This window comes from Lissotriton vulgaris, chromosome 9 (genome assembly GCF_964263255.1).
Source record: "Lissotriton vulgaris chromosome 9, aLisVul1.2, whole genome shotgun sequence".
NCBI classification, from domain to species: domain Eukaryota; kingdom Metazoa; phylum Chordata; class Amphibia; order Caudata; family Salamandridae; genus Lissotriton; species Lissotriton vulgaris.
In genome coordinates, this window is record NC_141697.1 from 598,536,206 (window position 1) to 598,542,900 (window position 6,695).

The window sequence follows — 6,695 nt, forward strand, 5'->3', positions numbered from 1 at the left end:
GAGGAAAGAGGCTGCAGTCAGAGCATTAGTATAAAAGCCTAATCTATATCCCAATGATCTAAAAAACTAGTGTCCCATCTCCTTACATGCTAAGATTCTGGAAAAACTGTGCCCGTCAGCCAATTCAAGTTGGATTTGTTCGCCCTGCAATGTGGGGTCTCTCAGGGATCTTTCCTGAGTCCAACGTTATTTAATGTATATGTATCCCCACTAGCCAAATTGAGTCAGACTTTTGGGCTACACGCACTTTCATATGCTGATGATACCCAAATAATTGTGTCTATTACAAAAGACAACAGGGCCATATCTGCCAACTTTAACAACTGCATAAAGGCAGTGGCTAATTGGATGAGAAATAACAGTCTACAACTAAAACTAAATGGAGACACAAAGGAAGTCTTGATCTTTGGCAATCAATCATCTATATTAAATAACAACTGGTGGCCAGAGATGCTGGAATCACTGCCTACCCCCACTGATTCAGCAAAAAATCTGGCAGTGATTGTGGACAAAATCTGGGATTTGACCTACAGGTCAATTGCCCAGTTTCAACCAACATTTGAATTATTAGGATTCTTTAAAAAGTTTTCCCTTTTATCCCAGTATCGGCGCACAAATAAGTGGTTCTGGCACTAATATCTTCACAACTTGATCACTGCAATGCGCTCTATCTTGACATCAACAAGTAAGCCTTAACCAAGCTGCAAACATTAAAAATTGCAGCAGTCAGACTGATATTGGACAGTCCCAAATACCATTCAGTCTCATCAGGACTAAACAAACTTTCCTAGTTACCAGTGAAAACGTGTAATATGTTTAAAGTTATGTGTAATGCTCACAAGGCCCTACATAGATCAGGGATGGAGCAATTAGAACTATGTTCCAGTGGTATATATACCTACTAGACAGCTTCACATCGCAAATCAAAATTTGGCAGTGATCCCCACATTTCAGAAAGCCAGATGGGGAGGTAGAGCCTTCTCAGTGGCCACGGCCAAGCTATGGAACTCTCTTTCCTGTAATGTTACAAGCTTGAAGAATCATACATTCTTTAGAAAGCCTTGAAAACCTGGCTCCTTACGTTATAAACTTAGGTTGTGCAGATACCCAGAACAGAGATCTTGCTATGTCTTTTCTCTTATCGGAACTTCCTAGTCTTTAGCGCCTTGACACCTTCAGGTAGTTGTGGCTATTACAAATCTATTTCCAATAATGAATTCCTAGTCAAAAAGGTGTCCTCTCCTAAAATCATGTACTCCACAGATTTTCCTTTCAGATACTCCTCAGAATCGTTACTATGCTTTTTCTTTTGTGTTGTTAATCATGACCACTACATTAAACAGTTCCTCAGGGTAGCCTCCTGTTCTAACGCGGCACCCCAGGAACTTCATGTTGGTGGCTAGCGGCGTCAGTGCTTTCACAACTTAGGCAACTGTGTACTGTCCCAGAGCTTCATGTTCTACCCAATTCTGAGTAGTTAAGTTGTACTAGCATTAATGGTCACCAACAGTCCTCCAATCTCAGTTAAGACAGAGAAGCCTACTTTTTCATCCTAAAAATTAGACATGCATTTAGGACAGTGTCCTGAAACTAAATTATAATATTAGGTCAGACAGAGGGCAGACATAGACAAGAAAGAGAATGACTCAGTGGGCGGGCATAGTTCTCCAAACCCTCTCATTCGGAGTTCACTTCAGAGAAGGAAAGTCTGGCGGTGTTCACTGAGGGATGCCTGGTTGAAAGCATCGCATATGTGGAGAATGCACTATTGATAGAGTGCGCAGGACCACTAGCTCAGTTTACCATACTCACCTGGGCCCATAAAACCTTCACACTTTGAACTAGTAGTCCTGCCTAACTAGTCACCTATCAGTACTTTGAGTCCTTTTAGGACTTATACTTGTAAACCATGACTTACCAATCCTTGTCACCTTTGCTATAGGTCCCAGGGATCGAATAAGGAGTTCGAATAAAAAGGCCCATAATACAATCTAGAAACAAAGTTAAAAAAAAACAAAACATTAGAATACAAAAATAAATGAATGCACTGTATACCACCTATCTCTACTCTAACCCCATTACTTTATTTTAACTTTTGGATTAATGGTTAAGCAGTACGAACAAGCTTAGTACAAGTAGCAGCATAAGCATTAGCATGTGAGGTTTGAAGCGGCTATTTCTGGCACTAGTGTGCAGAAGCAAGAAGTGCCCACCAAAAGCAGAGATTCGTCACATCATGTATATGTTGCAGACGCATGCGCAGTAAAGTTCCCGCGTTTTTGGCGGCCATTTTAAGACACTCGGTTAATGTTAGTAAAAGCACATATGCAAGCTTCTCCAGCTTTCTAAATATGTTGTGTAATGCAAATATTAAAGGAAGGAACATGTTGATTAATAAGTTAAAGGTTATTTCAAGAGTGTTGAATCAAGCAAGTTTCTGTACGTGTGAAACCTTGCTCCATCAAACCCCTCTTTGATGATATTTTATATCATCACAAATTAAGGAACCAGATGCCAACTTCAACATTCTCCCAGTTCAATTTCTTCAATTACTTTGGGAGTTCTTTTCCACTCTCATTCTAGAAAACCTTTATTCTCTTATATATGTACCCTTTTCTTCCATTTGAATTTCATCTATTTTTTTTTCTTCTTTTTCTCATTTACTGTGTATCTTTTTCTATTTCTGCAGCATTTGCAACAAATCATTATCACTAAAATTATTAGTGATATTCCCATTATTGGAATCAGTACTTTTCCTACAATACTTCTACCTACATTAGAAATCCAATTTCCAACAGAAGAGATACCATCAGTTAGTCTCTTCCATGCACTATCAACCTCCAGTGGTTTTAGTTCATCTTCCAAATGAGTAATATTTCTTACATACCTTCCAATTTCAACACTTTTATCAGGTATGTAAGTGCAACAATGTTGCGCTTTTAACATTCTACAGACTCCGCCCTCTTTTGCTAATAATATATCAAGAGGCAGTCGATTTTGTAAAACCATTGATCTGATCGGAACCAATTCGGTATTGATCAATAATAATCATTCAGCAGTATCAGTCGATAAGCGATCCACCACTGTAGACAATTTACAGATTCTTTGAGCATTCATAACCACTCCCACTGAAGGTATCAATGCACTAAATATATCACCTACAATTTCTGCAAAACTAGCTCTTTTATATCGTGTTAGTTCATTTTCGTGTTCATTGCGTCCAGTGATTTTTTGTACATGATATACCTTTGGGAATACTATTCCGAAATAGCAACTCCCATTCCAATGATCAGGGGGCTTAAATTAAGCTTTTTTCCCACAAATATAATAGACTCCAGGAAATACTGGATCAGTTCCCCCTTTTAGTCCCCATTCCCCAATTATGAGGAAATTATGTTCGCATTCACTGGAACCGATGGATACATTGTTGTACTCAGTTTTCTTTCAATGGAAAAAGATTTTCCCCTTTTTCTCAAAGTCCAAAGACATAGCAGCAAGAGTTTTGCCAGTTGCCATTAATTCCTCCCTTCAGCCCATTTGGGTATCTGGGGTTTCGTTTCAGTGGCTTTTCTATGGAAATCCTGTCTCCTTTTCTCTACTAAATGTAACAATATCTTTTCTTCCTCATGTAAATTACATGTTAAATTGTCTTTGTGTGCATTAGCTATATCTATTTCTTTCATTGTTAGGAAAAAATCACCAAAGAACTGTCCATCTTTAGCACTAAGGACAGGATTAATTTTTCCACGTATAGGAATTTCAGGGAAAATGACATCGATGTTAGAATAGAAATACTATGCAGAATGCAGAAGGCCAACGGTGAACTCCAAATGCCGCACAACCCCTGGATGTTACCCAAAGTAGCTTCAGCTAATAGTGTTCATGTGGTGTGCATCCACGACTCCTGTGCCCACCGTTGTCGGGCACAACCCGTGATCGGGAAACAGAATTCCAAGGTGATGGAGTGTTGCACTACCCAGGTGTTCACAAGTTAATAATGAAGCTCAATCAGTTCCTTCGTTGAAAAAGGAGCTTTATTCAAATAGATCCAAATGCGTGAATATAAAACAACAGCCAACGCGTTTCGTTAATAAAAGAACTTCGTCAGGGCTTGGAGAAAGAAACATAAATAACAAACATACGAGTCCAGACTCATACAACACTAACCCACAATACATATATATACATTTACATGTTTGAAAAGAGTCACAGTAATACAGAAACCTTGGGGAGAGTAACGACCTCAGGAATCTGTACTGTACTAATTACAAACTCACAATTTTAGCCAAAAGACATATTGGTTAACACACATCTCTAGACCCCAAATCAAATATGTGGTGAGTATGGGGCCTTCGTAACACCATTACATGTATCAATTCCATTTGGGTTTAATTTATGAATTTTGTGCAATTTTAAAAAAAAATTCACTTAAGTTTAAGTTTTTAAAGAATTTTTAAATGAGCTATACTGTGTGCCCCATATGAACCAGTCCGGGGGCTACACTTGTGCAAGGATAAATATGTATAGATACAAAGTTTTGATTAGTTAAAGTCATGGTATGGCACAAAGTATTTCATCCCTCAATGTCTAATTACCCGAATCTGTGTGGTCATGTTATAAATTCACTTTTAAATAGTAATTCTAGGAGGGCCGGTCATCACGCTAATTAACTAAAACCCTTCTTGCTCTTGTTGCCGCTGGAGAACCCGTGTGGAGTGCTGGCCGGGAGGAGTTTGGAAGTTGCTGGGAATCGCTGCCACGGCTCGCCGCACCCGCTGCGCGGGTGCCGCTTCGCTGTCTGACATCCCGAGGAGACCGGAGGTGCTGTGTATTTGTGAGGCTAGGCAGGCAGGTAGAGCAACGCTGCAGGGACTCGCTCTCCCAGGAGTCCCTGCTTGACCTGCAACACCTGGTCGGCGCTCCCTGCCTGCCACGCCCACGGCACACTGAGGCGATAAAACTCAGCCCTTTATTTCAATCAATGGGACACCCTTCTTGCTCTTGTTGCCGCTGGAGAACCCGTGTGGAGTGCTGGCCGGGAGGAGTTTGGAAGTTGCTGGGAATCGCTGCCAAGGCTCGCCGCACCCGCTGCGCGGGTGCCGCTTCGCTGTCTGACATCCCGAGGAGACCGGAGGTGCTGTGTATTTGAGAGGCTAGGCAGGCAGGTAGAGCAACGCTGCAGGGACTCACTCTACCAGGAGTCCCTGCTTGACCTGCTACCCCTGGTCGGCGCTCCCTGCCTGCCACGCCCACGGCACACTGAGGCGATAAAACTCAGCCCTTTATTTCAATCAGTGGGACACCCTTCTTGCTCTTGTTGCCGCTGGAGAACCCGCATGGAGTGCTGGCCGGGAGGAGTTTGGAAGTGGCTGGGAATCGCTGCCACGGCTCACCGCACCCGCTGTGCGGGTGCCGCTTCGCTGTCTGACATCCCGAGGAGACCGGAGGTGCTGTGTGTTTGTGAGGCTAGGCAGGCAGGTAGAGCAACGCTGCAAGGACTCGCTCTCCCAGGAGTCCCTGCTTGACCTGCTACACCTGGTCGGCGCTCCCTGCCCGCCACGCCTACGGGACGTCACACGCCCTATTTAATAATCACAGTCTACCGCTGCGCGGGAGCGTCCGGGGCTAAGCCCGGGCAAAGGGCGGGCCCTCTGAGGCCCTCAGAGACCGTAGGAGACTGGGCTGGGCACCCCCGTATCGTCGAACAATCCATTAAGGACTCCTTCTGTAACATTGTAGTAAGCTGGTTTACTCATAACATTCTCCTTGGCTGCCTAAAGTGTATAACTATTGACCTGCACATGATAACTTTTGCTAGTGTAGTTTAAATACGTCCCTAGAGTGATTAGTTACCATCAAGATGTCGTCTCTTCCTAAGGAAAGGTCTTCACTGGCAGCAGGAGCGAATCGAGGCACACTCGATAATTATGTTATCAGGGCCACTACAGGTACGGATAGGGAAATTACGTTTGCAGAAAGATGGGCGGAGAGTCGTCTCTCTATAGAAATTATTAAGAACAAGAGCTCATCTTTGGGCACGCAACAACTAGCGACTTCACCACTAGCTACTATTCATTGTGAAAATGAGGGCTGTGAGGCATCTTTTATAGAGAGCATTCCGTTGCTCTTGCAAGATAGTACCCCCCCCCCCGTGGTAAACAACGACTTAACTATAAATGACGTGGCCCCTTTTTGTAACCTGACACCAGAGGTAGACGTCTTGTCGGAAACTCAATCACCACGAGTAGACCCAGTCCACAAATTAAAGGAAACTTTTAATACCCCCCGAGCTCAAGGTCCACCACTGAAAAAAAGGAGAAAGAGGGGGAATGCTTCACAGAAAAATAAGATTACTCGCATTAACTCTGGACACCCCAAAAGTTCCTCACCCGATGCACTGATAACACCCCCAATAGTTATTTTGCCACACCCTTCAACAAAAGACTCACCTAGCACTGACCTAATGGGCAGCATGGAAAAATTAATGAGATCACTCATACTGCCTTTAGTAGAGAGGCTAAAAAGAATAGCACATCAATTAGGGAATTTAGAACAGGCTATCAGCTAAATTAAAGGGGCACTTAATGACTTACCGAAGTCAACACCAGTGCCTCCAACCCCTGTTCTTCCCCCATCAACTATCGCACAAAAAGTAACAAAAACTACTAATTTAGTCAAACCAAAACCTTTGAAAC